The sequence below is a fragment of the Pseudophryne corroboree genome, chromosome 7, assembly GCF_028390025.1.
Source record: "Pseudophryne corroboree isolate aPseCor3 chromosome 7, aPseCor3.hap2, whole genome shotgun sequence".
NCBI lineage: Eukaryota > Metazoa > Chordata > Amphibia > Anura > Myobatrachidae > Pseudophryne > Pseudophryne corroboree.
The window spans coordinates 382,798,654-382,815,278 of NC_086450.1; the positions used below are offsets into that span (position 1 = coordinate 382,798,654).

Below are 16,625 nucleotides of genomic sequence, written 5' to 3' on the forward strand. Positions count from 1 at the left end.
TGCAAGGGCCTCCAAATTGCCTCTTTTTCCTGCCAGTATAAGTACGGACTGTGTGACGTGCCTACTTGGATGCGGTCACTCATATAATCCTCCACCATTCTATCAATGTTGAGAGAATCATATGCAGTGACAGTAGACGACATGTCCGTAATCGTTGTCAGGTCCTTCAGTCCGGACCAGATGTCAGCATCAGCAGTCGCTCCAGACTGCCCTGCATCACCGCCAGCGGGTGGGCTCGGAATTCTGAGCCTTTTCCTCGCACCCCCAGTTGCGGGAGAATGTGAAGGAGGAGATGTTGACAGGTCGCGTTCCGCTTGACTTGACAATTTTGTCACCAGCAGGTCTTTCAACCCCAGCAGACCTGTGTCTGCCGGAAAGAGAGATCCAAGGTAGGCTTTAAATCTAGGATCGAGCACGGTGGCCAAAATGTAGTGCTCTGATTTCAACAGATTGACCACCCGTGAATCCTTGTTAAGCGAATTAAGGGCTGCATCCACAAGTCCCACATGCCTAGCGGAATCGCTCCCTTTTAGCTCCTTCTTCAATGCCTCCAGCTTCTTCTGCAAAAGCCTGATGAGGGGAATGACCTGACTCAGGCTGGCAGTGTCTGAACTGACTTCACGTGTGGCAAGTTCAAAGGGCATCAGAACCTTGCACAACGTTGAAATCATTCTCCACTGCACTTGAGACAGGTGCATTCCACCTCCTATATCGTGCTCAATTGTATAGGCTTGAATGGCCTTTTGCTGCTCCTCCAACCTCTGAAGCATATAGAGGGTTGAATTCCACCTCGTTACCACTTCTTGCTTCAGATGATGGCAGGGCAGGTTCAGTAGTTTTTGGTGGTGCTCCAGTCTTCTGTACGTGGTGCCTGTACGCCGAAAGTGTCCCGCAATTTTTCTGGCCACCGACAGCATCTCTTGCACGCCCCTGTCGTTTTTTTTTAAATTCTGCACCACCAAATTCAAGGTATGTGCAAAACATGGGACGTGCTGGAATTTGCCCATATTTAATGCACACACAATATTGCTGGCGTTGTCCGATGCCACAAATCCACAGGAGAGTCCAATTGGGGTAAGCCATTCCGCGATGATCTTCCTCAGTTGCCGTAAGAGGTTTTCAGCTGTGTGCGTATTCTGGAAAGCGGTGATACAAAGCGTAGCCTGCCTAGGAAAGAGTTGGCGTTTGCGAGATGCTGCTACTGGTGCCGCCGCTGCTGTTCTTGCGGCGGGAGTCCATACATCTACCCAGTGGGCTGTCACAGTCATATAGTCCTGACCCTGCCCTGCTCCACTTGTCCACATGTCCGTGGTTAAGTGGACATTGGGTACAACTGCATTTTTTAGGACACTGGTGAGTCTTTTTCTGACGTCCGTGTACATTCTCGGTATCGCCTGCCTAGAGAAGTGGAACCTAGATGGTATTTGGTAACGGGGGCACACTGCCTCAATAAATTGTCTAGTTCCCTGTGAACTAACGGCGGATACCGGACGCACGTCTAACACCAACATAGTTGTCAAGGACTCAGTTATCCGCTTTGCAGTAGGATGACTGCTGTGATATTTCATCTTCCTCGCAAAGGACTGTTGAACAGTCAATTGCTTACTGGAAGTAGTACAAGTGGGCTTACGACTTCCCCTCTGGGATGACCATCGACTCCCAGCGGCAACAACAGCAGCGCCAGCAGCAGTAGGCGTTACACGCAAGGATGCATCGGAGGAATCCCAGGCAGGAGAGGACTCGTCAGAATTGCCAGTGACATGGCCTGCAGGACTATTGGCATTCCTGGGGAAGGAGGAAATTGACACTGAGGGAGTTGGTGGGGTGGTTTGCGTGAGCTTGGTTACAAGAGGAAGGGATTTACTGGTCAGTGGACTGCTTCCGCTGTCACCCAAAGTTTTTGAACTTGTCACTGACTTATTATGAATGCGCTGCAGGTGACGTATAAGGGAGGATGTTCCGAGGTGGTTAACGTCCTTACCCCTACTTATTACAGCTTGACAAAGGGAACACACGGCTTGACACCTGTTGTCCGCATTTCTGGTGAAATACCTCCACACCGAAGAGCTGATTTTTTTGGTATTTTCACCTGGCATGTCAACGGCCATATTCCTCCCACGGACAACAGGTGTCTCCCCGGGTGCCTGACTTAAACAAACCACCTCACCATCAGAATCCTCCTGGTCAATTTCCTCCCCAGCGCCAGCAACACCCATATCCTCCTCATCCTGGTGTACTTCAACACTGACATCTTCAATCTGACTATCAGGAACTGGACTGCGGGTGCTCCTTCCAGCACTTGCAGGGGGCGTGCAAATGGTGGAAGGCGCATGCTCTTCACGTCCAGTGTTGGGAAGGTCAGGCATCGCAACCGACACAATTGGACTCTCCTTGTGGATTTGGGATTTCGAAGAATGCACAGTTCTTTGCTGTGCTGCTTTTGCCAGCTTGAGTCTTTTCATTTTTCTAGCGAGAGGCTGAGTGCTTCCATCCTCATGTGAAGCTGAACCACTAGCCATGAACATAGGCCAGGGCCTCAGCCGTTCCTTGCCACTCCGTGTGGTAAATGGCATATTGGCAAGTTTACGCTTCTCCTCCGACAATTTTATTTTAGGTTTTGGAGTCCTTTTTTTACTGATATTTGGTGTTTTGGATTTGACATGCTCTGTACTATGACATTGGGCATCGGCCTTGGCAGACGACGTTGCTGGCATTTCATCGTCTCGGCCATGACTAGTGGCAGCAGCTTCAGCACGAGGTGGAAGTGGATCTTGATCTTTCCCTAATTTTGGAACCTCAACATTTTTGTTCTCCATATTTTAATAGGCACAACTAAAAGGCACCTCAGGTAAACAATGGAGATGGATGGATTGGATACTAGTATACAATTATGGACGGGCTGCCGAGTGCCGACACAGAGGTAGCCACAGCCGTGAACTACCGCACTGTACTGTGTCTGCTGCTAATATATAGACTGGTTGATAAAGAGATAGTATACTCGTAACTAGTATGTATGTATAAAGAAAGAAAAAAAAACCACGGTTAGGTGGTATATACAATTATGGACGGGCTGCCGAGTGCCGACACAGAGGTAGCCACAGCCGTGAACTACCGCACTGTACTGTGTCTGCTGCTAATATATAGACTGGTTGATAAAGAGATAGTATACTCGTAACTAGTATGTATGTATAAAGAAAGAAAAAAAAACCACGGTTAGGTGGTATATACAATTATGGACGGGCTGCCGAGTGCCGACACAGAGGTAGCCACAGCCGTGAACTACCGCACTGTACTGTGTCTGCTGCTAATATAGACTGGTTGATAAAGAGATAGTATACTCGTAACTAGTATGTATGTATAAAGAAAGAAAAAAAAACCACGGTTAGGTGGTATATACAATTATGGACGGGCTGCCGAGTGCCGACACAGAGGTAGCCACAGCCGTGAACTACCGCACTGTACTGTGTCTGCTGCTAATATATAGACTGGTTGATAAAGAGATAGTATACTCGTAACTAGTATGAATGTATAAAGAAAGAAAAAAAAACCACGGTTAGGTGGTATATACAATTATGGACGGGCTGCCGAGTGCCGACACAGAGGTAGCCACAGCCGTGAACTACCGCACTGTACTGTGTCTGCTGCTAATATATAGACTGGTTGATAAAGAGATAGTATACTCGTAACTAGTATGTATGTATAAAGAAAGAAAAAAAAACCACGGTTAGGTGGTATATACAATTATGGACGGGCTGCCGAGTGCCGACACAGAGGTAGCCACAGCCGTGAACTACCGCACTGTACTGTGTCTGCTGCTAATATATAGACTGGTTGATAAAGAGATAGTATACTCGTAACTAGTATGTATGTATAAAGAAAGAAAAAAAAACCACGGTTAGGTGGTATATACAATTATGGACGGGCTGCCGAGTGCCGACACAGAGGTAGCCACAGCCGTGAACTACCGCACTGTACTGTGTCTGCTGCTAATATATAGACTGGTTGATAAAGAGATAGTATACTCGTAACTAGTATGTATGTATAAAGAAAGAAAAAAAAACCACGGTTAGGTGGTATATACAATTATGGACGGGCTGCCGAGTGCCGACACAGAGGTAGCCACAGCCGTGAACTACCGCACTGTACTGTGTCTGCTGCTAATATAGACTGGTTGATAAAGAGATAGTATACTCGTAACTAGTATGTATGTATAAAGAAAGAAAAAAAAACCACGGTTAGGTGGTATATACAATTATGGACGGGCTGCCGAGTGCCGACACAGAGGTAGCCACAGCCGTGAACTACCGCACTGTACTGTGTCTGCTGCTAATATATAGACTGGTTGATAAAGAGATAGTATACTCGTAACTAGTATGTATGTATAAAGAAAGAAAAAAAAACCACGGTTAGGTGGTATATACAATTATGGACGGGCTGCCGAGTGCCGACACAGAGGTAGCCACAGCCGTGAACTACCGCACTGTACTGTGTCTGCTGCTAATATAGACTGGTTGATAAAGAGATAGTATACTTGTAACTAGTATGTATGTATAAAGAAAGAAAAAAAAACCACGGTTAGGTGGTATATACAATTATGGACGGGCTGCCGAGTGCCGACACAGAGGTAGCCACAGCCGTGAACTACCGCACTGTACTGTGTCTGCTGCTAATATAGACTGGTTGTTGATAAAGAGATAGTATACTACTAATATTATATATACTGGTGGTCAGGTCACTGGTCACTAGTCACACTGGCAGTGGCACTCCTGCAGCAAAAGTGTGCACTGTTTAATTTTAATATAATATTATGTACTCCTGGCTCCTGCTATAACCTATAACTGGCACTGCAGTAGTGCTCCCCAGTCTCCCCCACAATTATAAGCTGTGTGAGCTGAGCAGTCAGACAGATATATAATATATATAGATGATGCAGCACACTGGCCTGAGCCTGAGCAGTGCACACAGATATGGTATGTGACTGACTGAGTCACTGTGTGTATCGCTTTTTTCAGGCAGAGAACGGATATATTAAATAAACTGCACTGTGTGTCTGGTGGTCACTCACTATATAATATATTATGTACTCCTGGCTCCTGCTATAACCTATAACTGGCACTGCAGTAGTGCTCCCCAGTCTCCCCCACAATTATAAGCTGTGTGAGCTGAGCAGTCAGACAGATATATATAATATTATATATAGATAATAGATGATGCAGCACACTGGCCTGAGCCTGAGCAGTGCACACAGATATGGTATGTGACTGAGTCACTGTGTGCTGTGTATCGCTTTTTTCAGGCAGAGAACGGATTATAAAGTAAACTGCACTGTCCTCACTAGTAAACTCTCTCCACTCAGTCTCTACACTTCTACAGTAACAGTACTCCTCCTAGTCAGCTCCAGTAAATCTCTCTCAGTCTCTTATAATCTAAATGGAGAGGACGCCAGCCACGTCCTCTCCCTATCAATCTCAATGCACGTGTGAAAATGGCGGCGACGCGCGGCTCCTTATATAGAATCCGAGTCTCGCGATAGAATCCGAGCCTCGCGAGAATCCGACAGCGTCATGATGACGTTCGGGCGCGCTCGGGTTAACCGAGCAAGGCGGGAAGATCCGAGTCGCTCGGACCCGTGAAAAAAAACATGAAGTTCTGGCGGGTTCGGATTCAGAGAAACCGAACCCGCTCATCTCTAGTAAGCATCACTGGTACAGGGGGGCAAGAGATGTGTAAGCGTCACTGGTTCAGGGGGCGTTATATGTGTAAGCGTCTCTGGTACAGGGGACGTTACATGTGTAAGTGTCTCTACTACATGGGGTATTATGTGCGCTGTTCATTTGTAAAGTATGCAAGGGTGCAAATTTATAGTTTGTAGGGGGGCGCCAAACACCGTAGCACCGGCCCTGATTGCACAGCCACTGCACTGCGCAGCACTGTCACCTTTTACATTGATTCAGCGTCCAGACATTACCCTCTGTGATATCACCCACTCTATCCGTTACATTAGCCATCTCGGGGCTTCCAGGCCGGAAGCACAGGTGCTGCGTTGCGGAGTCGCCCTGACTGTGGGGATCTGGGCGCGCCTGTGGCGGGGAGGCACTTCTGTGACATCACGCACAGAGGAGGCTCCGGGGCGCAGAGAGTATGCGGCGCAGGGAGGGCTATGAAAACAGAGGGAGGGCAGGCGGACTGACAGCAGGTCATAGGACGCTGCAGTAAAAGTGTTTTGTTTTCCCTATCTACAGCGCAGAGACTTGCTGCAGATGCAGTGGCATACCCTCCAGCTGCACCTTTTTGGCAGGTACAGTCCCTTTTTTTTATGGTCTGTACCGATTTCTGGCTCTCCAAGCTTCTATTGAACGTATATAAAAAGGGGCGTGACCACAGCGCTGTACCCGTGGCCACGCCCCCCTTTTCGAATGTTTATCAATGTTTATGTGTAAAGTGTTGGAGGGTGTGTTGCTGCAGATGCAGGGGGTCTATTTTGGGGCGTGGGGCTGGAGCTGCAGCTCCATCAGCCCCATTACTAAAACTGGTCAGTGAAAACACAGCAGCCAAAGGGCAGAGCCTCCCATTGGATGTAACCTGTGTGGGAGGGCATTTCTCGGCCAATCAGCTGTGGACTGGGTGTGATAGACCTGCTGCTAACCCAATGAGAGCTCCTAGCCATGCCCAGCTTTAGATGTCCAGACACAGAGTCACAGGGCTATTATATAGGAGATGTTCTTGGTGTGTACCATTTGATAGCGCTCCACTATTTTTTGTTATACAGGTTGAGTATCCCATATCTATAATGCTGGGGACCAGAGGTATTTTGGATATCAGATTATTCCGAATTTTTATAATAATTGCATACCATAATGAGATATCATGGCGATGGGACCCAAGTATAAGCACAGAATGCATTTATGTTTCATATACACCTGATACACACAGCCTGAAGGTCATTTAATACAATATTTTTTATTCTTTTGTGTATTAAACAAAGTTTGTGTACATTGAGCCACAGAAAACCAATTTTTCACTATCTCAGTCTCACTGTGACCCCCAGTGCTGTAAAGTGCGCTGCCGTTTTGCAGCATCACTTTACTGCACTGGGGTCACAGGGCAGCATATGGGGGATCCGGCGCCCGGCAGCGCTTAGCGGAGCAGCGGACACTGGCTCCCTGGACAGGTGAGTATGGTTTGGTTTTTTTTACACTGTGATCAGCTTGTGTGTCCATCGGACACACATAGCTGATCACTCTGCCGGGTCCTCGCTCAGCTTTCTCTGCCAGGGGCAGAGAAAGCTGGGCAAAAGGGTGCTTATCGCAGTGCTGCCCTGTGAACTCGCCAGCCCGAGCTGGCGAGATTATCACAGGGCACACTGCAGTATTTTTTCATGTTTTGTTTTTTTCAGTAAATTTGACCACATCACATCTCTCATTGTAAGTATGGGGAATGCGATGTGGGTTACTAAAAAAAGTGAATTAAAGGGTTTGGAGCAGTTTTTCAAGACAACTGCTCCAAATGCCCTTTAATATAGTCAGGTGATACTAAAATAATGTGAAAAGGGTGTGAAAACACCCTTTTTCACATTATTTTGGTAAAAATAATGTTAATAAATAGGCCCCTAAATCCTTTGCACTATGTGTTGTATTTTTGTCTGCAAAGTGACATTGACTACTTCTGGAGAAAAAAGCTATATAAATAAAATTATAATTATTATTTTATAGTCTTTTTTCACCCTCCTATAAATAGTTATGGATCAGAGGGTCGACATCCAGAAGGTTAACACGACAGGTCAACACCAAATGGTCAACATGCACACGGTTGATATGGTCCAAAGGTCGACATGGAAATGACTGACACAAGAAAAGGTCAACATGAGTTTTTGATTTTTTTTGTGTAAAAATTTCCCAAACAACACGTGGACCCCCAATTAGTGTACCGCGTCTCCTTGCGTGGCTTAGGCAAGGTTACTATTCCCAATCGTAGTCCACCTGGATGGTAAAGTATGAAAAAGTGCCAACCAACCCCCCAAAACCCCCGCATGTTGACCTTTTTTATGTGTCGACCATTGTCACGTCGACAATTTAAACCTGCTGACCTTTTGATCATATGCATGTCGGCCATTTGGTGTCAACCTATTGCTTGTCAACCTTTTAACTGTCGAACTATTACTTTATTTCCCACAACCTCGGATGGACATGGCAGCTCTCAATGTGATCTGACCATGACCCACATGAAGTAACCTGTAATGACAGTTTCCATTTATATCTCCCAAATTTTGTGTTCTTATGCCAGAACCGAAATAGCTTAGGACAAGAGCCAAGACGCCAAGATTTTGCTCTTTGCAGATAACATACTACAGACAGTGACCCAGCAGAGGATCTCTATGCCCAACTACTACTGCATTATATAACAGTACAGCCAAATTACAAGATATAAAAGTAAGTATTATACGTCAAATATTTTGCTTTTCATGTCTCTTCCACCCACAAAGGCCGCCCCTCCCAGGACTCTGGAACCCTTAAATCAAAAAATCAAATTTCAGATGTAGGTTGTAACCTACCAAGAAAATACTGGGGGGAAGGGGGGAGTCTGCATGACATCACAATAAGATATTAATTCAAGAAAACGCTCCCTTGCATTTCACAAAATTGCAAGTTGACAGAGGGGCCAATTTATCAATAATCACTTACTCAGTGCAATCAGGGCACGATACTGGACCCTGCAATGTGTTCAGCATGATAGTGGAGCTCCTGCATGTGTATGTTCACCATAACAATCAGTGGATAAGAGGCATTCCAAAGGATATCCCATCCTGGGTGACAACTGAAGCCTGGTGAATATTTTTTATGAAATCATTGAGCAAGACTCTAATTGACAAAATAGTTGATAGATCTGGCAGCGCTCTACAGCCAAGGAGTCTCAAAACTGATAGGCCCAGAGACGTTATATGCAGGCGTCATTACCACATGCAAAGAGAAAAGAGGCTGTGAAACGTGAGATGTTTAGTCAAGATCAAGTTTGATGGAAGCAGAATACAAGTGTTTCAGGATCTCTTATGGCACATATTTTAACAGTGGGGACTTCTCAAGCACATAACAGAGGAGCTCCACAAAAGCAGTATTAAAGTTCTGTGGATTTTCATTTAGCCTGGATCTGACCACATACATGTTAATCTCTTTTGTGACATGCTAGGGCTATCGACAAACAGCCTCCTGGATTTGTAGGTCTCCCCCTCTCGCCTGGTCCATCGTCTTTGCCCTTTTTGAGAAAAAGAGACTGTTTAGAAAAGACCTAAGAACACTATTGACTCCTATGTAATGGACAATGCATAATTTTTCTTTAACAGTCCTAGACCTTTAGCTGAACTTTAACCTTATGGTTTACAACTATGGCTTAAAAGTCTTTGGCGTTATCCACAACACTCAAAGGTTTTTATTTGTTGCCTCTGAAATCATTTATAATCAAACCTATCCAGGAAGACATTTCAGGAACTAGCAACTGCTAGAACTGCCCTTAAATTGTTACTAAATGGCCAGGTCACAGTCCCGATGCTAGCTCCCCCCCTCCCACATGGCCAAGATGGCAGCCACGGCACTGAAGAGGTAAACCCTCGTGCTGTAGGACCATATTTAAATAGACCTACAGTATCAGTGTCATTTTTTTAAATGCACTTTTGGTGCTAGGCACCGTTCCATAAATGTGTAATTTTAATGTGGTTGATGTACCACACCCTGGACCCACTCTGGTGGCCACAGAGATGCTGCTGTTAACCCCTAACCATGGTGCGCAAGGACTGCAGCCTGTACAAAGCTCCCGTCGCCCCCCCCCAGCCCTACAGTAGACGGGATAAGCATCAATATAAAATCTTTCTTATCACCTGTAAGCAATGCTTTTTCAAGTCTACTATCTCTTCTCAGTCCTCCAGTCCCCGTCATCTGGATATGTTGCAGTTGGTACCAATGCCAAAGGGGGTCATTCCGAGTTGATCGCTCGCTAGCTAGTTTTAGCAGCCGTGCAAACGCTATGCCGCCGCCCACTGGGGAGTGTATTTTAGCTTAGCAGAAGTACGAATGCATGTGCAGCCGAGCTCTGCAAAAACAGTTTGTGCAGTTTCTGAGTAGCTCTAAACCTACTCAGCGCTTGCGATCACTTCAGCCTATTCGTGTCCGGATTTGACGTCATACACCCGCCCAGCCACGCCTGCATTTTTTCAGACACGCCTGCATTTTTGCAAACACTCGCTGAAAACGGTCAGTTGACACCCAGAAACGCCCCCTTCCTGTCAATCTTCTTGCGGCCGTCAGTGCAATTGAAAACTTCGCTAGAACCTGTGCAAAACAACAAATGCCTTTGTACCCATATGTCGCGCGTGCACATTGCGGTGCATATGTATGAGCAGAAATGCAGATTTATAGCCTGAACGCTGCGCTGCGAACGGCAGCTAGCGATCAACTAGGAATGACCCCCATAGATTCTTTGTTTCCCTCATGAGTGCTGAACTAGTGACATTTGGTTGAATTTCAAACCACTTGTAGAATCTATTCAATATCTGCTGCCAGCTAGTGGCAGCAGAACAGAATGCAGGGTTTCTTTCATGTAGTAAATAATATTAATGTTATGACAGAAGAATTCACAGCTTTAATATGTAGGTTATTGTGAGTGCGTAATATAGCGACTATTGGACCTGTATAATATGGGTCTATTTAATGACGCTAAAATATTATTTTTATTATTATTAACATTTGTTTATATAGCACCAATATTTTGTGTAGTGCTTTACACTTTTGAACCAATATAGGTATAATACAGAATGGCATATTCTATAAGTACATTATTTTTCATATTATTGGGAGTTCCCAAATATTGCTTGATAATATAGGTCTTTTACATTTTTAATACTAACAAATTAGGTAAAATGAAAATATCTGTGGTGGAAAACCAATGGAATAGTAAATAGGTAGAAAGAATTTAAAACAAATTAATATCTCACTGTTATTTCACAGAAGTGGGAAGAATGTAAGCTCTCACGAGCAGGGCCCTCTTCCCTCATGTGCTTATCCTTTCTTACTTTAATAATCTTCAACTGTACCACATCCAGCAGTCTTCTGCCACCTGATACTTATTCCAGTGTCATCTGCTGATGTAACTATGTTTATTTACCCTGTACTTGTCCTATACTGTCATCAACTGTAAGTTGCTGTTTTCCTGTTTGATTATTTGTTTATGTACTCTGTAATTGGGCGCTGCGGAACCCTTGTGGCGCCATATAAATAAAGGATAATAATAATAATAATAATAATAATAATAATAATAATGAGATAATCTTTGATTTCTGCTTCTTAGTTCTTCATTCCGAGAATATTCAAGCTGCATTGTGTTTGCAAATTTTTCATCTTGCTGAGTCTAGAGTTTCTAAGTATAGCTGGGATAGCACTGGTAGTTCATTTTCCTTTGTTGTGGGGTTAGGGTATAACAAGAGAAAATTTAAGGAAGAAATCAATTGTAGGGGGGAAATCTGGGTGCACCACTTGAGGTCAAATTCCACAGAGATAGATAATATTCCACACTCCAAAATGAAATGAGTTGATTTCTCCCTGGATCAATTTGGAATATATTTCCCATCTTCATAAATGGAGTTATATAAAGTTGTGTCATACAAAAATGAATAGTTGAGCAGATGTAATTATCAGCTGTCCAGCATCATCCATTAGCAGCAATGTTTCCAACGCTTTTGATTAATGAAAACATTGGGGGTATATTTACTAAGGTCCCGATTTTGACCGAGATGCCGTTTTTTCTTCAAAGTGTCATCTCGGTAATTTACTAAGCAAAAATCACGGCAGTGATGAGGGCATTCGTAATATTTTGGAAGTCCTAGGAAAAAATCACGAATCAATACACCATCGGTCAAATACGCCTGTAATTTGGTAGAAATCGGGAATTTACTAAAAAATGCAAAACACAAACACTGCCGACAATAGCCAAACACTGCCGTGATGAAATACAAATCGTGAAAAAGTGCTAAAAAAAACCAGACCTGCTTTTTTATCCCGTGTTTGTATAGGCATGCACGGATCCATGAGATCCGTGCATGTTTTTCAGTGGGAAGGGGTGGGAAATGTTTTAATTTTTTTTTAAAAAATGCGTGGGGTCCCCCCTCCTAAACCAAACCAGCCTCGGGCTCTTTGAGCCGGCCCTGGTTGCAAAAATATGGGGAAAAAATTGACAGGGGTTCCCCCATATTTTAACAACCAGCAGCGGGCTCTGCACCTGGTCCTGGTTCCAAAAATACGGGGGACAAAAAGCGTAGGGGTCCCACGTATTTTTTAAACCAGCACCGGGCTCCACTAGCTGGACAGATAATGCCACAGCCGAGGGTCACTTTTATACAGCGCCCTGCGGCCGTGGCATTAAAATACCCAACTAGTCACCCCTGGCCGGGGTACCCTGGAGGAGTGGGAACCCCTTAAATCAAGGGGTCCCCCCCCTCCAGCCACCCAAGGGCCAGGGGTGAAGCCCGAGGCTGTCCCCCCCATCCAATGGGCTGCGGATGGGGGGCTGATAGCCTTTGTTGTAAGTTATGAATATTGTTTTTAGTAGTAGTACTACAAGTCCCAGCAAGCCTCCCCCGCAAGCTGGTACTTGGAGAACCACAAGTACCAGCATGCGGCGGAAAACCGGGCCCGCTGGTACCTGTAGTACTACTACTAAAAAAATACCCCAATAAAGACATAACACACACACCTTGAAAGTATAACTTTAATGCATACATACACACCACTATGTACACATACTTACCTTATGTTCACACGAGGGTCGGTCCTCTTCTCCATGTAGAATCCATGGTGTACCTGTTGAAAAAATTCAACTCACCAAATCCAGTGTAGAGGGCTCCTCGGGTAATCCATTTGTAATCCAGGTACTTGTAAAAATAAAAAAACGGACACCCGTCCTCGCACTGAAAGGGGCCCCATGTTTTCACATGGGACCCCTTTCCCCGAATGCCAGAAACCCCCTCTGACTTATGTCTAAGTGGGTTTCTTCAGCCAATCAGGGAGCGCCACGTTGTGGCACCCTCCTGATTGGCTGTGTGCTCCTGTACTGTCTGACAGGCGGCACACGGCAGTGTTACAATGTAGCGCCTATGCACTCCATTGTAACCAATGGTGGGAACTTTGTGGTCAGCGGTGAGGTTACTTTCGGTCACCCGCTGACCACAAAGTTCATCCTTCCATTGGATGTATTAGAGAGAAAAATAAAATATTAAAGTGAATGTCACGGGAACACATAAAAAAAAAGGTTGGCACTTCCTTCCCATTGGTGTTGGTTTATGCCATAGGGGACTCGGACGCTCATATAATTGCATTTCAAAGGCACGGTATTTTCCATCGTCTCCCCCTACCCCCATCGCCCTTCCCCTCTGGGAGCCTGCACAGATCATGCAGTAGACAGGGAAGGAATTCAGGTCCTGTGCAATACACAAACGCCGTAATGGGTTGGAGTTTTGGAATCCGCACTGGTTCAGATTGTAAATAAGTGGTGGCAGTTTGTAAGCAATTTTTATCTGCCGTAAGAGGCAGAGATCATACTAGTGACCAACATGAAACTACCGGTTCGCCTGACTGGCTTTTGTGGGTAGTATGGGGTTGGCGGTGCTCCCGGACATAAGTTCAGAACAAACTTTGTGGGGGGTTTTTTGCAAAGAGGCAAAAAAAGGAACTGTTTTGATGTCTCTCTGGGGCACACTTTTGATAAATTAGTTTATAATGAAAATGGAATAATGTGAAATATAATTATAAAGATAAAACATAACTTTTATTTAGTATCAGACGATAAAAAAAGGGGGAGACAAACAAAATAAATAAATAAATAAATAAATAATGCTGTGTATATCAGCAAGGTGAATAAAAAAGTATTAAATCACAATGTGACGATATGTGACTCACTTGGTGTAAAGTAGGTGGCAGAAGGTTTGTCTGCACACCCACTGGAAATAAGCGAGTATTGATGTTTGAATTTAATCAGAGCGAAAATTTTGGTAAATCCTGTGTTCTCTATGGATTTATGAATTTTTATACTTGAGTATATTCATATGAGAGAAACAGGAAAAACCGGCTTTAATGACTCCGGACTCCTTCTGGTAGGTAACACAGATATTAGTGCTGCAAAGACCAATAGCAGTAGGATTACTGGTGAATAAAGGATATATACACGGAAGGTGTGTTCCTTGATACTACAGTACCCAGTATTCCCAGAGGGTCACCCTTTCTGGTACTGACCAGGCCCAATGCTGCTTGGCTTCCAAGATCAGACGAGATCGGGCATGTCCAGCATGGTATGACTGTAGATAGTCAAGTATATACCTATCTGCGTATGGAGAAACCAATTGCTTAATAGGTTTGGGCTGGTCAAGGAAAATTGAACCCAGTTACTGCAAAGTATCTGGACACTGTATCCCAATAATTTGGGTAAAAAATGATGAGACCGGATGCAAAGGGAATGTTCACATATATACAATAGCAAAATTAAGCATAGGGCAGCCCGTGTCCTGATATTAACACTAGTGCCGGGTGTATTGATGTTGTCAGATATCTAATTGCTTGCCAAAGTTGTAGTAATCAAAATACAGCCATATTAGTAATGGAGATTTATCAAAGACTTATGAAAAAAACATGAAGAAAGAGTCCTCAAGGAGGGCAAAACAAATTCTGCATGCTCACTGTCTCCCACAGCTTAGTTATGGTGATATCTGTGAATATGTGAAAATTTCCCTACTGATAGAGCAAAAAGGTATACATATGCTTATATGCACATCCAGATAATTCAAAAAAATCCAAAAAAATCCAAACAAAATCCCCCAAAAAAATATATATATCTATCAATCTGAAAATAACAAGGTAGGTATAAATATCTGCATAATCCAGGTAGAAATACTAGGTAAAATGTTATTCTAGTAATTGAAATGATCCGTCAGTCTGAATTTAGACAGATTCAAGGTGGGTAAATAAATAGATTGCTAAATGCTTTGCAGGAATACCATATGTTGCCACATGAAGAACATAATGATTCACATAACATCCAGCACACAAGCACAAAACCACAGTATAATAATTGATCTATCTGTTGTAAAGAAAAAAATACAGATCATGCAGTAGACAGGGAAGGAATTCAGGTCCTGTGCAATACACAAACGCCGAAGATCTACAGTACTGTTTTGCTCAATTAGTTGCGTCAGAATACACTCATTTCTACTCATTGCCGCTGTGTAGTTGCATTTAGCGTAAAGAATCGCTCCTGCAGATGTACTCTGATTTATATGTAACTTGTGTGCACCTTTCCACTGACTGTCTTACAATGAAAATAAAATAATACAGTATATTATTACAATAAAAAAAAAAAAGAAGGCACATCAGGTCTCGAACCCTGGACCCCCAGCGTGGGAGGTGGGAGCCTTCATCGCTAGCCCACGACGCCTCATGAGAGATTCCCAATTTCATGTGTAAAAGTACAGCAAACAGCGCACGGCCCCCTCCCCATTGGTGTTGGTTTATGCCTTAGGGGACTCGGACGCTCGCAGTTGTAAAGCACAGTATTTTCCACCGCCTCCCGCTAGCCCGCCATTCCCATTATGCCTTAGGGAACTCAGACGCTCATGTACTGTACATGTATTTTAAAAGCACGGCGTTTATACATTGTACTGTACATTCTTCCTTTTACACAATTAGTTGCGTCTCCATACACATACAGTACTCTACAGTAGGTCACCATCTTTTTCCACCGCCTCCCGTTACGCCTACAGTATTAACATTACAGTCGTCACTGACCAATTGCCAAAGCTGTAGATCAATCCGCCGCTATACTGTACGATCGAAAGTACTGGATTAGTGGAGCATTAGCCACCCAGTGGTGGAGATGTGTAATGCATGCTGAGTATCTAGAACCGCCTCAACGCGCCTGCCTGTGATTAAACTCAGCTATCGCCTTAGCGTGACTAAACGTCTGTCTAGGTGGAGAATCGGTCAAGATAAAGGTGGCTACATCTGTAGGAACAGATGAGTGAGGTGAATTTCTATTAGGAGAACGTTCTAGTAGTCAAGGTTGGAGAAGACTAGGGAATATATGCTATTTTTTGGTTGCATTCTTTGCAAAGAAATGGCCTATGCACTGCAATCTTTAGAAGATAAAGGCAATTGAAAGTTGGATGCAATTTATTAGCATCATAAGCCTTTCAATATATAATAAATTACAACCTAAAAATGAAACAGAAAGTAAATAAGGCTCTACCCAACAAAGTTCACAATCCAAGAAAGAACAACTTTAATTTTACCATTATACTTTTAAAGGGTGCCCTCCAATTTGGCATTCAGACACATTCTTCATCACTCTCTAATACATTAAAGCAGGCACGTCAAACTCAAAATCCCATCTGGGCCGAATAATCAAGGTCTAAGTCCTGTGTGGGCCGCAAGAAAAATAAGGATTCTTATATGCAATTTAATTTTTTACTTCACAGCAAATTCCCACTTTTCTTGAAAAATATGATGTTCATCTGTAATTTTTTTTTTTTACCACTTTGTTTCGATAGAGCCATGGTCGCTACCGCAAGCAAAAGCTAGAAATAAATAAATATCCAA

General features: G+C 43.9%; 1 pseudogene; it reads right to left on the minus strand.

The window, feature by feature from the left end:
- Positions 1-14,221: 14,221 nt before the first annotated feature.
- LOC134946426 (5S ribosomal RNA) lies at positions 14,222-14,340 on the minus strand (annotated as a pseudogene).
- Between the last annotated feature and the right edge of the window lie 2,285 nt (positions 14,341-16,625).